Source organism: Podarcis melisellensis, assembly GCF_964234715.1.
Source record: "Podarcis melisellensis genome assembly, chromosome: 14".
NCBI classification, from domain to species: domain Eukaryota; kingdom Metazoa; phylum Chordata; class Lepidosauria; order Squamata; family Lacertidae; genus Podarcis; species Podarcis melisellensis.
The window spans coordinates 45,604,887-45,628,862 of NC_138546.1; the positions used below are offsets into that span (position 1 = coordinate 45,604,887).

Genomic DNA, 23,976 nt, shown 5'->3' on the forward strand with positions numbered 1-23,976 from the left:
GCCAGCATTAATGATGTAATTTATATAGGCCTTGTATATCTGAATGGTCCATCTTGTCCATTAATAGAGGGAAAACAGGAAGGAACATATTTGATGATAGAACAGCATGTTCCGTGCCCTTTGGGTTGTGGTGAGCACCCTCTGAGCTGACATTGTGACACCTGGTGTGGAGTAGGCAAAGAAGTGGCTAGGCCAAAAAGGGATTTGCATTCACCCACCAAATACTGTTCAATGCCCACCCCCACCCCCAGGTGCTGCTCTTTGCAAGCCTGGCAGTCAGCTGATCATTGGGGTTTGCGTAGAGCCATATGCAGCTCTTTAAGCCCCAGCAACCAATTGATTGTCAGGGTACCACAGTTCTGTGCAAGGGCTGACAATCAGTTGATGGCACTTCAAAGTGCCATGCATAGTTTTGTTTATCTGAAAGGCTTTGGGCACTGAGTGATTAGAAGGGCTGTGTGTCGGTGACCTATCTGACTGCAGTTGGTTACAAGTCTGTGCCCATTACAGACTTGTTGCCCATGACTACCCTGTCAACGTATCATGTTACACACTCACAATCAGGATAATTTAACTTTTTTATGATTCTTTTAACAAATTAAGATACGCATATACCACTTTTCAGGTGAGCCTCACAAAGGAATTTGCACAGATATGTTCGAAAAATAAGCATAAATTAAAACTATATGCAGGTAACAAGTCCTTTTGAAATCCAGCTCTCTCCTCCCTTTGGGCAAGATGATCCTTAGGTAGCCCTGTGGTGAAAGTTGATGGAGGGCAAGGCCACCTCATTTGGATCACCAGCTACTAGATGGTGGACCATCAACAGACTGAAGAGGTGACAGATGGGTCCCCATTTCATAGGATCATGCCTCCAGTGGCCATAAGAAAATGAAGGGCAGAAATGTCACACACAAATGATATATATGGCACTGCTAGGAATGTTGACTGTTACACATATACCATAGATGTGGTGGTTAAAATGAGAAAGGGACAGAAAGAGGAAGGGAGGAGAGTTTGGTTTTTCCTGCTTTGGCTGTAATACGTGAAGGATGTGTGGATGCTTCCATAGCAAGACCCATGAACAAGAGTGAGATCTACAGATCCCTCTTCAGGAAAGAAGAGGTATGAGTCTCTTGCATGCCTTTTCCCACACCGACATAAAGGATGAACCAGCTTAGCTTGTGAATATTGAAGTGGGGGAGGCAGTTTTTGAAAATTAATGATATGTAGGAAAGTATGACCGATCTAAAGGGAAGTTTAGCCAGCATGTGTTGACATCAGTGCCATCAGAGCAGGATTTAGGGGCATTCCTCAGAATGAGGAAGGGCCAAAGCATCTGCATTTGTGGTAGAGCATCTATGTTGTATGCGGCCAGCAAGATCCCCACCACCCCATTCCATGCAGAGAAGCTGACCAGCCTGTTGGTTGAATCTTACATCAACATTGGTAGTGGGTCAGTGTCCTCTACTACACCTGAGGGAATCAGGCTACCTCAAGGAGAACAGGGGAGATCACATGGTACACACACAACTCTGTCCTGCAACATCTTGTCACCACTTCCCATCCCACAGCACCCGCTGTCTAATAATAGGGCCAGCCCTGCCAATCAACACCAAGTCTGAGAAATTTCGTTCCAGGTGTCTCATTATGATCACCATGAACAGCCAACATAGCATGCTCCAGAAGTTGGAGCCCAACTCTCATCACCCCAGGCTACCAGGGTTCAACATCTTGAAGGCACCATGTTGGCTACCCTATAATGGGCATCTTTCTCCTCCACTTTGAAAGTGGGTGCAGGGAGGTCAAGGTGATCATTGAACCTGAAATCCAGATTGTTGTCTTGAATGTCCACTCTAACTTCCATTGGGGCGCCTTAGTTCTCATGGGAGCTATTGGATGGTTGTGTTGCATATTTCTGCTTGAAAATATAGGGTCATGCTGGTGTTCACACATGTTAATGTGAATTGTGAGATGCAATCCTCAACTTGGTCAGCAACCTTTGCTCCAAAACCTCTGTCATCAAAGGAGATGCAATTGTGTTGCACATAATTCCTTTGCTGAACCTTTTGGAAAACAGCAGCTGGAAGCTGAGTTGAGTTGAGTTGAGTTGAGTTGAGGTGCGGTCCATGCATGCAGAATATTTTTTCTCAACATGCATGCCAACTCTGATCTGGTTTTCAGAGATCTTGCATTATATTGCATTGCATTTTCTCCCCTCCCCAGCTGGGTTGAGCTGCCCTTCAAATCTAAACAATAGAGTTCTGCTCCGAACAGGGATCACAAATGTCACTGTGATATCTGACTCTTCAAGAGTATCACCATGTCACAGTCAAATGGAATGTTGGATGAAGTCAGTTAGGAACATAGAAAGCTGCCTATACTATGTCAGATCATTGCTCCTTCTAGTTCAGTATTGTCTCTACCAGTGTTTCTCAAACTTGGGCCTCCAGCTGTTGTTGGACTACAACTCCCATCATCCCCAGCTAGCAAGACCAGTAATCAGGGGTGATGGGAGCTGTAATCCAACAACAGCTGGGGGCCCAAGTTTGAGAAATACTGGTCTATACTGACTGGCAGCAGTTCTCTGGGATTTCAGGCATGTCTCTCCAAATCTTACCTGGAGATGTTGGGGGTTGTACCTGGGACCTCCTGGCCGCAAAGCACATGCTGTATCACTGTGCCTCTTCCCCTGAAAACTTAAACACAAGGCACTCACTTTGGTCAAGCAATTAATCCTCCACTGGAAAGGGGAACTTGAAGAACTCAGTGGCTCACAACAGACCTGGGCTATAGACGATAGCATTTAAAATGAACTCATTAGCTGCTGTTTCTGTTGTACCCTTCAACTCTCTCTTCCCATTAATCTGTGGCAAAGAAATATACCGTATTTTTGCACCATAACAATCACTTTTTTCCTCCTAGAAAGTAAGTGGAAATGTCTGTGCATGTTATGGAGGAAATGCCTACGGGTGGCACGCCTACGGATTTTCCTCCTCTAAAAACTACGTGTGTGTTATGGTCGGGTGCGTGTTATAGAGCGAAAAATACGGTAATCAATGCTGTTGGGTATATCCCACCCTGCCTCCCCCTTTTTCTGCTCCCAGATGTGTTTTTGATTCCCACCCCATCGCATCTCTGCTCTGTGGCCTCTGTGGTCCAACTTGGCTCTTGTGGCCTCTCCATCTCTCTTTCTCTCCTCTCTCTTTCTCTCCTCCTGCATTGCTTCTCCACCTAGTCCCAAGTCCCCGCTAGCAGAGCCAGCTATTAATAGAGCAGTGGATTTATCGAAAGAGGCAAGCTGACTGCAGCACTCCCCTTGCAAGAGAGTGCCCTGAGCTAATGGCAGGCATCCATTGGGCAGCAGCTGAATGCGCATGGCCATTCAGAGGGCGGTGCAATGTGGCTGGCAGGTGTAAGAGAACCCATGCATGGTGGTAAGCCAAAGGGCATCTGTTTCATCAGAACACGGAATAACCAGGAGCTGGAGAATGAGAAGCACAGCCAGTATTTGGATGGACAGGGCCATAATATTCATGGGTAGCAGAAGGATGCAGAGTTAACATCAAGAATGACAAGCCATTCATGAGGAGCATCAAGTTACTAGATATTCATGAGTAGCCCATACCTTCACAGGTGCCAGACATTCACAGCCAGGAGATCTATGGATAACTAATAGCAAGGTTTCTGCCTCCAAATTTTTAAATAGTAGCAGCAATAAAGGGATTTTAGAAGGGAAGAAAGAGAAAATGTTGAGTAAAAGGGTCCCTCCAATTTCCTCAAATTTACATACAAATTGCAGAGGGAAAATGGGGGTGGTCATCTGATTTTTTTTTAAAAAAACAACCTTCTCCTTTTTTCTGCTTTCACCCCTTTTATCCTGTACGTCCATCCTTCTAGTTCCACCCCATTAATGCTGGGCGATATCTCTTGGCCCAACCAAGATATCAGATCGTCCTGGTTATCTCATGGCATGAGTCCCTGCCCCAAGATCCTCAGGTTGTCTGGGGCAGCAGAGACCTGAGAACCCTCCTGCCCATTCCTGCTGCATGGAATGCTAAGCAGCATCAGACAGATGTGCCTTTTGCTGTTTCTTGGAGTCTTGAGTACAGCAGGGAGGAATTTCTCCTTGTTCCCTTGGACTGATGGCCATCACAATGGAATTTATACTTGCTTGGCCTCTTCTTTCCTGCCTTCAAAAAGGCCAAGGATAGGCTTTCTTATTCTTTTCCAAGTCTTGGCTCTGACATTTTGATACTATACAATCCCAAATACGGTATATCCACTGAATTCTACCCATGGCCAGTGAGATTCCTGGTTAGAGCCTCACATATGCTAATATAGATGTTGCTGGACCACAACTTCCACAATCCTTGAACCATTGACCATGATGGCTGAGGCCCATGGAAGCTGGAGTCTAGCGATACCAGGGGCCAGAGATTTCCTCATCTTGTTCTAGGGCAACATTGACTCTTTGGGCTGGCTTGACTGCCACCCTGCAAAATGGGCACAAGGCCATTTAGTTTAGCATCCAGTTCCCCACTGTGACCAACCAGGTGGATCTCTGAAACCTAGAAGCAAGGCTTGATATCAGTAACTTTGTCCCCAGCAGCTGATCTTCAGTGGCCTAGCGTATCTGATTCTGGAGGTTCCATAGAGCTATCATGACCAGTAACAATGGATAGATGGATTCTTCGTGAATTTGTCTAATCACCCTTTAAAACCATATGAGAAAATGCCTAATCCTTCATCTCATATCAGTGAAGGAGCTGTGTGTGTGTGTCTGAGAGAGAGAGGTGGGGGAAATGGGGGGGGGGAGATAACAGGAGTTGGAATACATAGAAGTATCCAGCAAAGCTCCCTCCAGATATTGCCCAATGAAAACTCTCATCAGTCCCAAGTAGCATAAGCAATGGTTAGGGAAGATGGGAATTGTAGTACATCAACATCTGGAGGGAGCTAGATTGGCTACTCGTGGACTTGAGCAAGGTGGAAAGCTGAGTTGCCAGGAGAGGGAGCAGTAAAGTGGCAAAGAAGCCAAGCAGAAGTTCTTAAAGTTGCTCAGCTATGTGCCAATATGACCATCAAGAGTACAGGGACCTCTTGGTAGCACCGGAGGAGGATTGCAAGCAGCGAGAAAGCCTCCTTTGAGTCACCAATGTTCCTGACAGATTGCTCCCCTCTTGAGGTTGTTTGCAGATGGCCAAAGTGTTTGACCATGGACCTGCTGAATATGATTATGTCCTCAGCGCAAGGAATTCAGAACCCTTGAAGGGGGGAGATCGGGCAGCCAGCTAGTCGCTGAAATGTGGCTACAGCCCCCTGGAGGTTAAATGGCACCTTAAAAGAAATGTGTTGGTTTTTTAAAGATGGAATTGGATGTAGCAGTATTTGCCAACAGCTTTGCTTTAAGACTAGACGAGAAGATCACTGTTAGGCCTCGGATTCTCTACACATCGGCACATTGAGCTCCTGAAATCAGGCAAAAATGACTAAGCCTCCCCAGATATAGCTAATCTAAAGCAAGGCATGGCAGTTATGTTCGGTCATCATCTTTAAATGGTGTGTGTTGAATTTGTTGGTTTCGTCCCCCTTGAGCTTCTACATGTGAACACAGCAGAACAGACTGTGTTACATGTCGCAGGTCACTCGGAACTCACATGGGATTTGGTGGGACTGTAGGAAGGAATAGCAAGAAATAAAAAGATGCAGTACTTCCTCAGAAGTTGAACAAGTGAGACAAGCAACAAAATCTTGTAGCCCAGAGTGCTCCTCTTCACTTTAGAAGCCAGCCATACCCTAGTCAGTATTTCATGGCCACTGAGCATGCTCAGTCCTCATGGGACTAGTTTTTGAGGGGTGTTTGTTCCACCTCTCGTGTTTTTCTTTCTAAATATTTGTTTCTGTGCCTCCTGCAAACCTTAGGATTTCCCCAAGCCTGTTGAAACTTCCCACTTGTGTGCTGTTTTGGTTCCATGAGGACCAACATCTAGCCTTAAACAGCAGAGAAAGAGGGAATGCCATTTCATACAGGCTATGAGAGCCAGTGCAACACAGTGCCAAGAGTAAGATCTAGGTTTAAAACTCCACTCAGCCATCAAATTAATCAGGTGACTCTCCTAAACTTCTCCAAGGATGAAATAAAAAGGTAATTACATTTTATTTAGAATATTAGACTTTCTAGACACAATTTCCAAAATTTGTTTCTTGGGTCTTTTTTTCTTTCCCCCTTTTCTGTTTCTTCTTCTCTTCTCTTCTCTTCTCTTCTCTTCTCTTCTCTTCTCTTCTTTCTTGTGGCTGATCTTAGGGCTCATCATGCTTCAGTTGATTGGTGAATGGTCTGTTGGCCCCTTGATTAGTGGTCAAGCTGCTGCAGGGAATGAAAGGCAGCAGGTTGCTAGAAAGTGACTCTCTCACAGTGCCACCCCTCTTAACCCGAGGTCTTAGTGAGGGTAGCTTCACGCTCAGAGAACGTAATGTTTTTCTGGAGCGGGTGGTAGGGCAGTTTGGCAGTGGGTGGGTGTGAAGAAGAAAGTCCTCAGCCACCAAAGCCTGAGAAGTTAGCTGTCCCCACAGTCTCAGATAAATGGTCAAGATGATGGACCATTCAGACCTGAGCAATCTTTTTTTAAATAAAATAAAATAAAATTTTATTATTAAAATAATTCAACATTAATACATACATGTTACGAATATACAAACATACATTTCATACAATCCTTAAAAATATTCATACATACCCACACTCAGTCCCATAAATACTTCATTTTCCCACCACCTCACCCCACCCTTGTGATAAACTTCCAATCTACACAATTGCAATTTCTTTCCACTTCTATTACTTTCTTTCACATACTTTTAAACCAATTTTCTGCTTCTTTTTCTGTTACACATTGTTATCCATCTTATTTAGTATTTCAGTATTTATAACGGAACTTGTTTATTCTAATAGGAGTTCTGATTTTTCAATTTAATTTTGCAAGTATCCTTTAAACACCTTCCAGTCCTTGTCTATCTTCTCTTTTGAGATCCTTCCAAATTCTCCCATTGTTTTGGATATATTGTAATACTCCAATAATTTGGCAAGCCACTCTGTTTTTGTCGGTATACTACCACTGATATATTAGCTGGTATACTACCAAACAAACCAAACAAACCAAGATCTGAGCAATCTTCACTACCATTTGATTTATTTATTTAAGCAGGGTGGTTTCCAAATAGCTTGTTTAGTCAGTACAAGGATTTATCCTTGTGCAACAGAACTTCCCCCCTCCCCTCACGAGCCCCTTAAATCTGTTCAGGGTTCACCTCTAACCCTTCAGAGCAGGTGTACATTTGAAGAAGGCATAGACAGGGGCACAAGTCCAGTTATTTAACAGAAATCCTTATCCTGGTGGAACATGTTAGTTGGAAACAACCTCTAATTCATATCCCACACATTCAACGTAACTTTTTGTTCTAACAGATTTGTAAGTTGGAGTGTGTGTGTTACAAATACATGAGATTAGCATTCTAAAGCAGGGGTCAGCAACCTTTTTCAGCCGTGGGCCAGTCCACCGTCCCTCAGACCTTGTGGGGGGCCGGACTATATATTTCTTTGGGGGGGGGAATGAACGAATTCCTATGCATCACAAATAACCCAGAGATGCATTTTAAATAAAAACACATGTTCTGCTCATGTAAAAACACCAGGCAGGCCCCACAAATAACCCAGAGATGCATTTTAAATAAAAGGACACATTCTACTCATGTAAAAACATGCTGATTCCCAGACCGTCCATGGGCCGGATTGAGAAGGTGATTGGGCCACATCCGGTCTTAGGTTGCCTACCCCTGCTGTAAAGCAGCGAAAGCCCTTTCAAATATACAACAAAATCAGACTTCTCTAAATTCAAGAATGCTCACATCCTTGTGCAAATGTTTATGTTTCCCATTTTCTCGTGGGTACACATAGCCAGTACAAACGATTTACAAACAGGGCTGGTCCAACTGTTAGGCAAAGGGAAGCAGTTGCCTCAGGCAGCTGGTTTTATGTGTCCCAAAAGGACAGCAGATGATTAGTTAATTAAGGTTTTATTATTGGGGTTTTTTTTTACTACTTGGAAAGGGTCGGTGCATTTGTGGGATGTTCCACCACAGATGCCATAATAATGTGACTAACCTCAGATACCTTCAGCTCAGTGGGGGTGACTTTCATTGCTCTGCCTTAGGCAGCAAAATGTCTTGGGCTAGCCCTGGTTATGAAGGCTGTCTGAGGAACATCAGGATAGTAAAATTGTCAGATGTTCATTTGCTTGATTGCCTGTTTGTAAAAATAATACTTCCCGCCTCGCTCAGAATATAGAAGGTGCCCTCTCCTATTTTAAAACATGACAGCATCAAACAAACAAAAAATCCACAGCTCCAGTGTTCCCCTGTTTTCGTTGGATATACTTGTCGTTTTTCCACCCAGAAGCAGGACATAGGACTCAGAACTGGTCAAATTCCAGGCCCAAGGAGCTTCTAGAGACAGCTTTGCAAAAAGTCCCAGGAGAGGTAGAAATGGCAGTAGTCAAACTGGGAGCCCCATTTCCAAGCAGAAAACCAACCCACCCAGCCAAATACATAAACAGGCACCTAGATGTACAGTACATGCTGGGGAAAAGAGCCCAGCAAAAAAGAGGGTCCAGCAAAAGCCCAGTCGCTACACTTAGTGTTATGAAATGTGATCCAGCATAGACAGGCAGTGCCTTATGTGGTGTGGCATAGAAAGTGAAACTAGAGCTATGACTAGAGCACAAGTCTTAGTGTATTCGCTAATTGCTTTCAGACAATAAGAGTTACTGTTAACCTGCTGCAATCTCTGACATTCATTTAACACAGGATGCCATTTGGTAAGCACGTTCAAACCTAGGGATGGATGACATTGTCATTTTCAGCTTCTCATATTTCCCATCTTAAATTCAGCTCTCCACATTTCTGCATCAATTCTCAAGCCGCTCACCAGATGCTCATTAAAATTCATCCTCATGAACAACTGTTGAATGCAATTTTGACTAATATACACATTTTTGCACATTTCCTCAAATGTTTTAGTTTACTAAATGCATGCATTTTTATATACAACTTCCCCAAGATATATGCATTTCTGTACACAACATTTTATTGAAGAACTGCATTGCAAAATTCAGAGAACCCTGATTTTCAATGGATAATTGGGTTTCGGTTTGCATAGAGGTTTGAGAAGTGCAAACATTAAGATGTAAACAAGATTGAATTTCTCCCCATCCCTATTCACAACACAAGTCTCTTACCCATTTTCCAAAAGGGAGGAAAATGCCAAAGACTGAGACAATGAGAAAATATTTGAAAATATTGGAACAAGAGTTGAACAGCATTGTGTTTAGAGAGCAAAGCTCAGCTCAGCTTCTGCACACATTCAAAGGGAGTCCATGGACAGTTTTGGACATATAAATGGTATCTTAGAAGTTCTGCTTGAATTTAGAAATTGGTGTAACTGCCACCCCACAGTCATATTTCAGGTGTGGTTGGGGTGTCTTTTGAGAGTGGGAGGCTGAACATCACTGCTGTTCCTGTGGCTCTTTGCTCTGCCAGCCACCAACTGTGATATTCCCACAATTCACCTGGAATTTTGCTATATCACAATGTAGCATCATTCTTAGGGGTATTCTGAGTGGGGGGATGACAGCCCATGCTGGAGGTTGAAAATTTCTCCCAAGAATTCTTCCCAGAGTAATGCTCTGAAGCAAGGGGGTTACTCTGGGCATGTTAAAGACAGTGGCAATGAACCAGAGGGATGCTGTTCATTCCACAGTTCCCCTAGCTTCAAAATTCACCCCACCTCCTAAAAATACTGGAAATATTCCTTTCTCACCTGTACGGCTTCTGAATACAGCTATGAATGCCATTTTGCCTCACTGCTAGCATATACAGTGAGATACTTTCCTTGAAGACAGGACCGTGATAAAAAGTAGCCTATCTGCAAGAAAACAGCAATAAAAACAGCCAGATATTTTTTACAATTAAAAACAGCGCTGCACAGCTGTCTGTCACTGGGAGTTTATGGAGATCAAACATGCTGTGTGCTGTGGTGGCACAGGATTTGCCACCTCCTGTTCTGTGCGCTGGTTCTCAGCCTTTTGCAACTGAGTCACCTGATAGCCAGTGAAGTATTGTGGAGATGCCAGTGTCCAACAATTCCAGTCGTATCAGTGTGAGAGCGAAAGCGAGAGCGAGAGGTGTCCAAACTAAAATAGGGTTGCCAGGGCTTTAACTCTGGGGTTTGGCAGCACGCTTATCCAGTGGTTTAGAGGTGAATTTGGAAGTGCAGAAGCTCATCATGAAGCCATTGCCCTTAACTGAGTTCCCAAGGATAGCGCAGAAATGCAGACAGCCGTGCAGATCCATTTTATGCACACCCGCACACCAACAACAGCACTCATTGAATAGTAAGCCAGGCTCATGCTCTGGCTTCTCCTCTGCTAAAAAAGGTAAAGGGACCCCTGACCATTAGGTCCAGTTGCGGACGACTCTGGGGTTGCGGCGCTCATCTCGCTTTGTTGGCCAAGGGAGCCGGCGTACAGCTTCCCGGTCATGTGGCCAGCATGACTAAGCCGCTTCTGGCCGAACCAGAGCAGCACATGGAAATGCTATTTACCTTCCTGCTAGAGTAGTACCTATTTATCTACTTGCACTTTGATGTGCTTTCAAACTGCTAGGTTGGCAGGAGCAGGGACCGAGCACCGCGTCACAGGGATTCAAACCACAGACCTTATGATCGCCAAGCCCTAGGCTCTGTGGTTTAACCCACAGCGCCACCCACGTCACTCTGCTAATATGCCACAAACAATGGTAAACCTTGAAAGCCTTGTCATCCCCTCATCCACCTGAGTGCCAATTAAGTACCTTGGGTCTCTGGCAGGTGAGATCATTGTTCATTACCTTGTAAGGCCAGAGGCAACAAGTTGGTGAAGCAGCAGAGATTACCCTTAACCGTTGTTTAGTAGGCTGTATCCCAGCCCCACAAAGTCAGTTGCTTCTTTCTTCCACATTTCTCATCAGAAGTAGATCCGTTCAGTTCCATGAGGCTTACTCCCAGGTAAGTGGGCATAGAATTGCAGCCTAAATATGCTTTTAATATTTAGCCTTCTTAGAAACAGACTTTTCTAGTGCCTCTGCAATAAGCTGAAATGCCTTTGGCATATTGCATTTTCCAAAATTGCAAAAATAAAACAATTAAATAAACATAACAAGCAGCTGCAAACAGCCTCTAATTATAAAAATAAGAGAGAGTGCCAGACCATAAAATGTGTCAATCAAAACCAAATGCCTTTGCAAAAATAAAACCATCTTTACACATTGCCTTGAAGCTTGTACTGTGGAAGTAATATGAAGCTGGGAAGAAGGGATGCCTAGAAGCCACCACCAGAAAAGCCCTGTTCTGTGTCACCACCAATCATTTTCATGATGGTGGAGGGACACAAAGAAAGGCCTTTGCCAGAGGTCCCAGCAAGTGGGGAAGTTTATATGGGGGAAGGCAGATCCCGGTTCCAGACTTCTCCAGTCCTGCGCCCTCCAGTTGTTTTGAACTACAACTCCCACCAACAATGAAAATTTCCTATGCTGGCTGGGACTAATGGGAGGTGTACTCCAGAACATCTAGAGGGCTCCATGTTGAGGGAAGATTCCTTAGTCCAATTAATATGGCTATCATAATTGATGCCTTGAACCATGCCCAGGAACAAATCAGGAATCCATGTAGCTCAGACAAGAAAGCAACATCATCCTTACATTAGGCCCCTGAAAGCAGTCTGGCTGCAGCATTCTGCATCAGCTAAAGTTTTTAAACACTTTTCAAAGATTGCCCCATAGAGAACTGAAGGCTTAGAAGTGGCAGGCAGCCATCGCTGCTTGTTTCATATGCAGCAAGCCTATCCAGACCATTTCTATTTTAGCAAGGCTATCCAGATGTATAATTTAGTTATGTATGCCTGTCTTAAATTTTTGCTGCTTTTATCTGTATCTTATTGATAATTTATAGGGTTCTATGTGCACCACTTAAGGAATTTTTGATTAAGCGGTTTTCTAGGCGAAATAAATAAAGGAACTAGTAGCCATTGATAGCTTTGTTCCACATTTGTCTACTCCCCTTTTAAAGCCATCGAAGTTGGTGGCTGTTCCCACATCTTGCCACAGAGGTTTACATTGTTTAACCATGTGCTGTGTGAAGAAATGCTTTGGTGCATCCTGGTCCTCTCGCCATACGGGTTCATGGAGTGTGCATGCCAGTAGTCTAAACTGAATGCAATCAAGGCATGAGTGATAGCGGTCAGTGTTGACTTCTCCAGAACAGGGTGCAACAGGGGTACCAGACAAGGTTGTGCAAAGGCTCCCCCATGGGAGCCGATGCGCTGAAATATCAAGCAAGGGTGGTTAAAACAAGAAACAAACAAATGTAAATGCAGCAGCCATCTTTTCACAATCACTATCCCTAGGCTTTGAGGCAGCATGTCTTTTAAAACCAGTTGTTATGGACTTCCCAGAAACATCTGCTTGGCCACTGTAGAAACAGAATTCGGATGAGTTGGGCTTTTGGTCGGATCCATCAGGGATCTAATTCTGTTACTAAGCCTTTTACAGGAATAAAACCTGCCTTCAAGAGACAGGTATGAAATCGGGGGTGGGGATTGGGCTTTGTTTCTGCTAGAACACCCTCTGCTTTTGTGTTCGGATTCTGTGCCAAGTGAAAAGCAATTCTGCAATCAGAATGCATTGTGGAAGTGTGCCTGACGGAACCGCGTCATGAAAAGTGAGCCTAATCCTAATCCTAATCCTAAATGCACGCTGTTCTTCCCACGGGAAGACCGCATCCAGAGACAGGTCCGCATCTAGACAGGTCTCATAAGGCAGTGTTGGTCTTCTGCAAGAGTGGTGTCTTCAGTCTCTGCCACAAGCCTCACACCTTGCCTGATAGACTTTGTCCCCAGGCACCCAGAAATTGGCCCGGGTGAGCTGTGAGCAGGGAAGGTTGCTCTTTACTTGTTCGGTCAGTGAAGGGCAAATCCTTTTGGGAAAAGAAGGATCCCAAGAGAGAGAAGGTACAAGCCAATGGTGCCTGCTTTGCAAAGTGACAGCTCTTCTCATATTAAGCACTTAGGGGCAGTGGCGTAGCGTGGGTTGTCAGCACCCGGGGCAAGACAAGTAATTTGCGCTCCCTAACCTGTGGATTTGTGCCCCCTAACCCTAACCCCTAGATGTTGCGCCCGGTGCGGCCGGCCCCCCCTGCACCCCCATGCTACGCCACTGCTTAGGGGGGCTCCCCACCCTTTTTGATGTAGCCGCTCTGTATATGGATTATACATACAACTTGTTCTTTCTCAAAGAGAAATAAAGCAAAAGGCAGTCATTCATCTGCATATGTTAAGTGTATACACTTTTTTTTGGTGGAAGGAAAAGTCCAGTTTCCGCATTACAGATTGTCCATTTGCTGGCACTAAAGCTGCGTGACAATTGTGAATGGATGAAATCCATCTGCCGACCAGACTGGCCGTAAGAAAAAGCTGGTTGCAACTCCTCACGCAGGACCCTGGTGCAGGCTGGGGGGGGGGGCGGGAAGGGAATGCATATAGGTATGACTCAAACTTGCAGCTTCCAGTGCTGCAGTGGAGAGAACAGCCTCCAGACTACAGGCCTGGCCTTCAGAGAATAACCTTCTTGCTCTCCTCTTGCTGAGACCTGGGCCAGTGGCCATGCTGTGAGCAGGTGAGAGGCTGGCCTGCAAGCAGGCAGTGCCTTGTGCAATGTAATCCTGTGCTTGTTTACTTGGAAGCAAATCCCTGTGTCTTCAGTGTGCATGGGATTTGAGCCTTCAGATGCAATAGGCAAGCCCTACTGAATGTGATGGGACTTTTAAGTAAACAAGCACAGGATTGCACCAAACATTTCTCATGCCATTGGACAATCTTTGCCCATGCCAGAGCTAGAATCTGCTGCAAGCGGCAGCTGATTTTGCACAGGGTATGAATATAGGAAGCTGTCACACACTGAGTCACACCTTTGGTCCATCTAGCTCAGTGGTGCCCACACTGATTGGCAGCAGCTCTGCAGGGTTTCAGGCAAGGGTTTCTTCCAGCCCTAGCCAGTGATGGTGGGGATTGAACCTGTGGCTTTTTGCACACAAGGCTGATGTTCTATCACTGAGCCATGCATGGCATTTCCCATGGCTCAGAATTATCTACACCAGAGGAGTGTGGTGAACCTTGGGCCCTCCAGATGTTGTTGAACTACAACTCACATCAGCCACAGCAAGCACAGACTGGCAGCGTTTCTCCAGGGCATCCTTCCAAGTCTGAATTTGTTTCAAGAACTTTGCAACTTCCATTCTTGTATGGAATTTTCAGGAATGGTGAAACTTGCCGAAAAAATAAGAAACCAAGATAACAAGCCTTTTTATAAAAGAAAGGAAATGGTTTATGGAATATTTACAAATAAACTGTAAAGAGATAAGAACTTTGGCAGGATTATTGCAATAACCTGCAATTTTATAAGAGTCACTATTTAAAGAAGATGAATAAATGAGTAAATTAAGTTAATTTGGAAAATATTAAAAAATAAATTTAAGAAACCACAGAAAGAGGGGGAAGGAAGTTGAGTTTTGAAATGTTAAAATGATTGTAAAAATGTATAAAACTGAAAATCATTAAAAAAAGAACTTTGCAACTTCCAAGCTGGGTTACTCTAACATGCTCTCGGGGAAGACTGAGACTACCTGCAGATCACTGGGTGATTGCCAGTAAATTGGCAAGGGTTTCTGATAGTGTTGAGTAACGTTGCAACTTGTGGGAGGAGGGATCCTTGTGTCTGTGGGCCTTCTGTGCTAATCACTGCTCTCTCAGCCCGTCTACTCGGCCAGATCATTGGTCCATCTAGTTCAATATTGTCTACACTGACTGGCAGTGGCCCTGCAGGATTGAGGCAAGGGTCTCTCCCAGCCCTAGCAGGAGATGGAGGGGATTGAACCTGACTTACCACCGATTCCCAAAGCAAAGAATACAGCATACAGCCTGGTGTGTAACCGTGGAGTGAGAGTCTCTGAAGAGTCCCCTGGTATGGAAATAGGAGCATTGAATGCTTGTGCCCCAGTTTGCCTCTTTGAAATGTTGAAAGGTGGGGAAGCAGGGTGTATTTGGGGAGCCTGCAACAGCCATTTCTGTGATTGTGCGTGTGAGGTTGGGGAGAGAGAAAGAGAGCGACAGAGAGATGGAGGAATTGGCAGCTGGCGCCCTGTCGGTAACAAGCAGCCGGTCCATTTGTATTCAGAGGGTGGTGCAAGGAGAGAGATGTCTGGCTACTTTGCTACGGGCGCTGCAAGAACGAAGGAGGGAAACATGGGCAAGCTTGAATGGGATGTGGCGAAAAGAAAAAGCGGAAGGGAGACCCAGCAGAGGAAGAGCTGGGAAGAGAGAGAGCAAGGGTGGAAGTGGGCACAACATAGTTTGCTGTGCAACTACATCCACAATCCCTTGAGACGTTGCATCATCACCATCATTTTAAAAAACCTGTCATTCCATCAAGTGGCTGAGAGCGGTGGTGCACACAGGGTTCGGCACAGCTTAGCTTCACAGCCACCCTGTAAGGTAGCACATTTCAGAGAGAGAGCTGTGTTAATCAGTTCCGGGAATTCCAGAAAACAAGAAGTGTGTGGCAACTAAAAAAAACCTGCTGATCTCGAGTTTTGCAGCAAGTTTGTTCCTATTCGTTTAAGACTCAATCTAAATGGAAAGAACAAGGGTGGAGGAGATTGGCTGTTTTGTGCCGGGGTCCTGCTTAAGGGTTCTGCCTGGCATCTGGTTGGCCACTGTGAGGACAGGATCCTGCAATGCAGGGGGTTGGACTAGATGATCCTCTGGGTCCCTTCCAACTCTATGATTCTAGAGGGGTCCTTGGCCTGGTACAGAAGGCCCTTCTTATGTTCTTATGCTAAGTAAAGAGCAGGATCCATGGAGAAGGAATGAGAGAGAATTTACTCAGCTTTGGTTCTTGTTAAAAGGTTACCCTGATTAATCCACACTTTCAAAAATAAGAACTGAAGCACAACCGTCCTTTGAAATTTGCACACCTCTGAGTTTTGCAGTGTGGTTCTTCAGCCAAACAGTGTGTACAAAAACACATATGTTAGTGAAAATAACATTCCCAAGTGCTTTTTTATTAGGGGGAATTGCTTTGCAAAAATGTGTATCTTAGGCAAAAAGTACATGCAAACCTGTATAGGTAAAGGTAAAGAGACCCCTGGCCATTAGGTCCAGTCGTGGCCGACTCTGGGGTTGTGGCGCTCATCTTGCTTTGTTAGCCGAGGGAGCCGGTGTACAGCTTCCGGGTCATTCAAACTGCCGACCTTCTGAACCGCATGTCCTAGGCTCTGTGGTTTAACCCACAGCGCCACCCGCGTCCAATGCAAACATGTATATTAAGAGAAATTAATGCTAACATGCTGGTGAATATTCGTGAGGAGTTATTTTTATTTTTAAGAAAATTGCAAGCAGATGTGGCGATCAGAACATAAGACTGGGTAAATACAAAACTGAAAGAAAACCTAAGCCAACACATTCTCCCATCCGCAGTGCATGCATATATAGAGATCAATTGTGGATGGTGGTGGTCTGGGGACCACAATAGCATGAAATGGGGGTGCAGGGAGAATCTAGCATGTATCCCCCAGATGTACCAGCAGCTGCCTCTCCTGCCTCATTTCCGCCTCTCTCAGAGGTTAGTCAGCCCCCAAAGTTCAGCTTACACAAGGCAGGCTTGACATTTATAAACATCAGACAGTCCCAGAGAATCAATAGAGTTTAATAACCAGCGAGCAAAGCAGAGAGAGACACATCAAAATGACATTGGCCTGTTCAGTAAATGTTATTCTAAATCATACTCACTGGAGTTTTATTACATTAAGCATATAGCAGAGAGACAGATTCCATCAAAGGCCATTTCGCTCATAAAGGTGATTGGCAGCTCAGCAGCAGTGGGCCTCACCTGCTCCCCTCCCTCCCCGTTTCAGGGAAGAAGGAGGGGAGAGACCCACAACCACCACTGTTTGTTTCCTCGCTGCTTCATCAGCTGCGAGGATTCTTGATGTAGCGCATGCTGATGACTGGGCTGTCATCTGAGATTTCACTCCCGACATGCAAACGCAGATATCTTTGGCCACCCAAGCAGGAAGCAGAAGAATCGCTACATGTCTTACCCACTCTGAACATTTCCCAGAAGGAAACCTGTGCAGTAAAGGAGAGGGGGCCCCAAAGCAAGAAAGAGGAAGAAGCTATTGTAGAAGGCTGATTACTTTTCTCCATTACCCTATCCAAGTCACATGTTCCGAAACAATATGCAAACTAGGGCGTGCAACAAAATAAATGCTAAATAGAAGCATATTTCTGCATTGAGGGTTGTAGAGAGCTTTAAATGTGCTTTCAGGAGTTGCTGTCACTTGCTTTCTTTTCTTAAAAAACAAAAGCCTGTTTCCTTGCCCTACCCAACCAGGAATCTTTCTTAACCCACACAAAATCAGGTGACATTTTTCAGTGGATCAATGTTACGTTGGTGCAAGACACCCTTTGCCAACCCGGTGCCCTCCAGGTGTTTCGTACTACAACTCCCAGCTAACGGCAGTTGAAGACCAAAAACATCTGAAAGGCACCAAGTTGGCAGCATTTGGTGTACAAGCACACAAATTTCTAGTTTTATGGAAATTTTTGTCAGAATTTGCACCCACTTTTCCTTTGGAATTAAGCATCTCAAGTTCCCCCAACCCACAAAAACAAGAACAAAAATTGAGATTTGCATGGCTGTTTAATGTAGCGTCTTTGTAACAAGAATTGTTGTTCTCTGACAGCTTCGCCTTTCAAATAAATTTGTCTTTATCTGAAATTTCCCCAGTATCTTTTAAAATTCCCCAGGCCTCCCTATTCCGGCATCTGATCAGTACACTAAGAAATTGAATCTCCAGTTTTTAGCTCCCTACACAGACCTTTTGTAATCCTGAGCCTCAAAGAGAGAACTTTAAGCCTTCCTTACACTGCTTCTGTGGTGTTTCTGAGACATGGATTACATGAAAGCCCCATTCCAGATGTCCACATGATCTCACAAGATATTTGGTCCTGGTTCATTCAGGTACATACCTAGGATTTGGGCTTGTTCCCAAGGTAGCTGTGGTAAAAAAAATAACCAGAACTTGCTTCAACCTTGGAAGTCAAATGGAACCCATTCCAGAAGTCCGTTTGACTTCCAAAGCGTTCAAAAACCAAATCGCGGCTTCAGTTTGGCTGCAGGAAGCTCCTGCAGCCAATCAGAAGCCATGGAAGCCCCTTGGACGTTTGGGTTCCAAAAGAACATTCGCAAACCGGAACAATCACTTCCGGCTTTGCGGAGTTCGGGAGCCAAAACGTCCAAGTTCCAGGGCATTCGGGATCCAAGGTATTATGAGATGGCATTCACCACACCAGGGCAAATTGGTATCTTGCTTTGCCATGGCAAATGCAAGGATGCGTTTCAAAGAAAATAACTTGCAAGACAAACGGCATCAGAAATAGGCCCCGTTCTTTTCAGCTGGGCTGACTTCAAGATAAGTATGTAGACTACAACCAACTTGAGAGGGTCAGATCGTAATGTGACAGTGAATTTGCCACACTAAGAGGTAACTTGTGACGCCCACACCATTTAGTTTCCAGGAATGTTTCTCTATCGTTCCTTACGTTGCTGTTCTTAGCCTGGCATGTCTTTGCCACTGATTCCCTGCCAGCACTTTCAGAGATTGACTGAAAGTTGTCATCCTCAGCTTGGGATCCATTGACCACAGTCAAATTGATCTCTGAGTAAACACACATAGAATCGCATTAGATACCGGCGAGGTGCCAGTTTGGGAAAGGGTTTGTAATACAGTGGTACCTCGCATTAAAAACTTAATTTGTTCCGGAGGTCCGTTCTTAACCTGAAACTGTTCTTAACCTGAAGCACCACTTTAGCTAATGGGGCCTCCCACTGACGTCATGCCGCCAGAGCACGATTTCTGTTCTCATCCTGAAGCAAAGTTCTTAACCCGAGGTACTATTTCTGGGTTAGCAGAGTCTGTAACCTGAAGCGTCTGTAACCCGAGGTACCACTGTAGTGGAATCTGCTTCAGTGGCTAGGATTCAGTTTGCATATACTGTATGTATTCATGGAAGGATAGGCTCATTGTGAGTGGATGCCAAGATGATATCACCATCTGGAAAGGAGGCTCCGCCTACAAGGTATCACGCATTCATCCACCTTATTGTGTGAGGCTTCCTGTCCACTCCCCTTTCAGCTGTGCTCTTGCTCTGTCAACCACAGTCAAGACACTCACTCAAGGCTGGGAGCTCCGTGCCCCATATCCACATACAAAAAGCCATCTTACTTGTACAAGTCAGTGCAATGAGGTGAATATCCTGCCATTCAACCTTTGCTGTTTGTGTTTTAATTTGCCCTGAAAGTCTCTGTACATCTTTGACTTTCTGGGGTCGTGTGTGTGTGTGTGTGTGTGTGTGTGTGTGTGTGTGTGTTATTCGCATTAGCCAACGGCCATGGCAACATAAAACAAGCAATATATACAAATAAAAAGACAGCAATGGGTAAAAAGGGCAAATGACCAAGATTATTGTTCAGATTGTTGTGTTGTTGTTTAGTCATTTAGTCGTGTCCGACTCTTCGTGACCCCATGGACCAGAGAACGCCAGGCACCTCTGTCCTCCACTGCCTCCCGCAGTTTGGACAAACTCATGCTGGTAACCTCGAAAACACTATCCAACCATCTCATCCTCTGTCGCCCCCTTCTCCTTGTGCCCTCCATCTTTCCCAACATCAGGGTCTTCTCCAGGGAGTCTTCTCTTCTCATGAGGTGGCCAAAGTACTGGAGCCTCAGCTTCACAATCTGTCCTTCCAGATTGTTCAGATAGTGGCCCTTAATCGCATTGCACCCTCGATAAACCTAGCAACCTTTGCATCTGAGGATGGGCAAGGCTGTCTGTTTTGGTTTCCCAGAGTTTCTCATTTCTTCAATCTTAAATTAAGTTCTCCACATTTCAACATCAGTTTGAAGATTTATTTATTTATTTAAAGTGCAATTCTCCGCACCAATATACACAGGCTTTTATGCAATTTTGTCTAATAAACACATTTTTTTGGCAAAGCAATTTCCCTAATATAATGCATTTTTCATACTTTTCCCAGTGATATATATGTTTTCATGCACACTTGACTCTAGTATACACATTTTTTGTACACATTACTCACTGGAAAATTTTGAAGGTCAGCTCTATTTCAGTTTGCGTATTATTTCGGAAAGCGTGGATTTTTCTCTTCCCATCCATCTCCCATCCTGAGTTACACATAGATAATGCGCATGCTGTATTAAAGTGTTCAGAATGTACTTAACATCATTTAACATGCACAATTAATATATTTAAATATATATAATTAAATACACAAGAGACGTAATATATTAAATTATTAAACAAATCCAATACACAGATTGCATGTGCTTTTGCTAACAATGCATGACACACAATTTTTTAAAAAGGCTTTAAGATGTTTTTTTCTTGAATGTTGCCGAGGGCCGCCAAAAAAGGCTTTGTGGGCCACATGCAGCCCTTTAATGTTTTTTCCCCATCACTTCTGCAGTCCCTTGTTGACACCAGAAAGCAGCTGACCAGGTTCCTATTCTCCCCTCCCCACACTGCATATTCTTCTTTGTTGGCAGAACTGCATGCACTAATTTGTTTAGTCTTTCTTGTGTACATTTACGCCCCCACTTGCCTCACGAAATCTTGCGGAAGGGTCCTAGCTCAGTGGGTGGAGCACCTTTTCTTTGCATCCATAGGGACCCAGGTTCAAATCCTGGCACCTCCAGGTAGGGCTGAGAACCTCGAGAGTTGCTGCCAGTCTTATGTTTTTTTTTATGTGCCATAAAAACACAGAGCAAATAAAGAGATTACAGGTGTAAAAACTGGGGGAAGTGAATTCAAGTTAAAAGCGTATGCAGATGACCTAGTGATAACAGTGGAAGAACCTAAAACTTCACTCCCTAAAGTAATAGAAAAAAAATCAGAATTTTGGGGACGTGGCAGGATTTAAGCTAAATAGGAATAAAACTAAATTATTAGTTAAAAACAATCCTGAGCTGGATAATTCAATGGCCTTTCTCTGTATAAAGCAGCTTCATTGGGAGTGGAAAGGCTGTTAAACAACTCCTGGGCAAGGCAACGCCTTTTCCATCTCTTGCAGCAACTAAAATCCTGCACAATACGGCTTGCTGTTCTGGGCAGCTTGCTTGGTCTACCTGATTATTATGATTTCCCTGCCACTGTGTGTTTATTGGCCGCTGACTATGCATTGTGCAGCTGAAGGGACACCCAGCGTAATCTGAACCATAATTCTCGGCACACTTTTCCCACTCCACCTGCGCCTTCCTGGACCCCGTTACCCCCCGACTCCGCCCGAGGACCCCCGCAATTATAATCAGCTCACAAAGTAAATTGTTCATCTGTGGCTTGCCTCCCCGGTTGCCATGGCTACCCTTATCAAGCACACGGCACGTCTCCATGGCAACGCCAGGGAAGCACTGGCTGTTGCCCGAGCAACGGATATAATTGTAGTCCTTGTAGGATGGGGAGGGAGGATAAAGTGTAGGGGGGAGAGAGAGGGGGGGAGAGAGGGCAGGCGACAAAGCATGAAATTGCTCGGTAGGCTCAGCAGAAGGAACAATGAAACAGCAAAAGAGCCACGTCCCCTTGGTGTGTGTACAACAAAAGAAGTGACATCCCCTCGATGTGCCTGTGTTATGTGCCTACAAACACAACAAGCAGCATTCTTCTTGTGTGACAAAATTGGAAGCCTTCTGTTCAGTGGGCAAGCGACCTGCTGGGGGAGCGGTTTCGGTTCTAATAAAATAGGGTTCTTTTCAGAATTGTGATGTCAGTTGTGTGAAGTTCTGTGGGGCTCCTGCCCTGGTTTCTGGTACATTCTGTAGGGCCAGGATTTCTCTGGGTTTCACTGGGATTTTGCTGGGTTTCAGGCATCCTTCTGAATGAAGGAAGGACAATGAACTGTAGGGATGGGTGGATCTGTCCATTTTGGTTTTTCAGAGTTTTTCATTTCCCCACATTTCCCCATCTGTTTGCGATTTTCTTTTCAGTCCTCATGAAAATTCACCAGGATTGCAATGCACATTTCTCTTAATGTGAATATTAGGCAAAAATGCATGTCTAATCTTCACATTTCCCCAAAACAACTTCCCCTGATACGATGCAATTTCATGCATGCATCCTTACACACATTTTATCCCAGTAGATGCATTTTTGTACACATTTCTTGGCACTGCAAAATTCAGTGAAGTGTGAATTTTGGAAAGATGGGAGTGTTTAGGTTCGCATATTGTTTTGGAAAGTGTGGTTGTGGAAGAGTCACCTTTAAATACGAACCAAATCAAATGTCTTCCTCATCCTTACCTAGGAGCAGGCGTGGTGGGGAGGTGGGTGGTAACACCCAAGCAGTGGGCTGCAATGTATTTGGAAGGGAATGGTGTAAAATGTCCCGTGTGTCTTTGATATGTGGCTCTGTGCAATCCTCAACTTATCTGATCAGAAGTGAGCACCATTGAGTTCACAGACAAAGTAGGTGTAGGATTGCAGCCTGTGAGTCTGTCAGTGTGTGTGAACAGCAAAGTAAATGATCATATCAGGGACCTAGAATGAACCAGTATGGTTGGACTAGGACCTGGGAGGGTTCAAATCCCCACTTAGCCATGAAGCTCACCGGAGGACCTTTGGCCACTCATGATCTCTTTGCCTAACCTACCTTACAGGGTTGTTGTGAGAGCAAAATGTATAGTGGGAGAACCATGAGTCCTTTGGAGGGGAAGTGGGATATACAGGAGGTGGTGATTGTGATAGAAATCAGGTTCACAGCAGGGACACGCTTTGATTAAGACAAAGAGATACATATAGGGATATCAACCAAGACAGGATCTTCACCAAGGCTCTGGAATTTGCTTCTTAGGCAGGCGACACCTGCTCTGCTTTTCAACAACTAGTAAAGCTGATGTTTTTCCATACTGCTTTTTGTGGTAAAAGATGTTGGCATGCTTATCCTCTGATTTTGTGTATTTATTTTCCATGGTTGTGTTTTGCCGACCTTAGGAAGAATAGTTTTACTTTTATGCTTCTTTCTTTATTGTACTATAATTTATTGTTCAATACTTTGTGGGTCCTGGGATTGGGGGGGGGGATATAAAAGCGCATAACCAATCAGCTTCGACAAACAATGGCCAAGGAACCCAGTTGAGGTGGCCTTTGTCTTTTGTGTCTTCAAGGCAATGGGGATTCAGGGTCGAAAGAATTCTCCCTGTTGGAACATGCAGGGAGTTTACTATCTAGCTGGTCAGTTCTGGGCACCTTATTTTTATACCTTGCTGTTTGCTGTGATGAAATTGCATAACTTATGTAATTAATTAAGTAAATTACAAAAGTTACATGGTCGTTCCACTATTCTGCCCCATGGGTTTCAAAGCAAAGGAAACACAGTGCATTTGGGGAGAGGGGATGTAATCAATTATATATCATTTGCAAACTGAAAGCAACAGCAGCAGCAAATACCAATCGTATCTGCTGGATTGATTTCCGTGCCAGACATGGGACAAATAAGCAAACAGCAATTTCCACTCCCATTTATGTTTTCAACAGAATTCTCTGGCCTCCCTACTCTAGGGGTGGCATGCTCACCCCCACAAAATTCTGGGCTGAATTCTCTAATCCAGTAGTCCTATTTTGCACCTGGCTCTGGTTGGTGGACTTTGGGGTTCTAGAGAACAACGGCAACCACCACCACAAACTCGTGAGCATGACATCTGTCTTAGGAGGCCAGAGTTGGGTCTGTTTTGTAGAGTTGTGCCTCGGATCTGTACTTAAT

The 23,976-nt window shown here is 44.6% G+C and overlaps 1 protein-coding gene and 1 long non-coding RNA gene across 11 annotated transcripts in view; one reads left to right on the forward strand and one right to left on the reverse strand.

Annotated features, from left to right (window-relative positions):
* The window catches only part of CELF6 (CUGBP Elav-like family member 6), a 166,821-nt gene that overhangs the window by 80,658 nt on the left and 62,187 nt on the right, over nucleotides 1-23,976 (forward strand). The gene's annotated exons all lie outside the window — the stretch shown is intronic.
* On the reverse strand, nucleotides 6,137-9,597 carry LOC309356426. Its single transcript, XR_014162780.1, has 2 exons — nucleotides 9,294-9,597; nucleotides 6,137-6,370 (listed from the first exon to the last, which is right to left on the reverse strand). It is a non-coding gene; the product is annotated as an uncharacterized lncRNA (long non-coding RNA).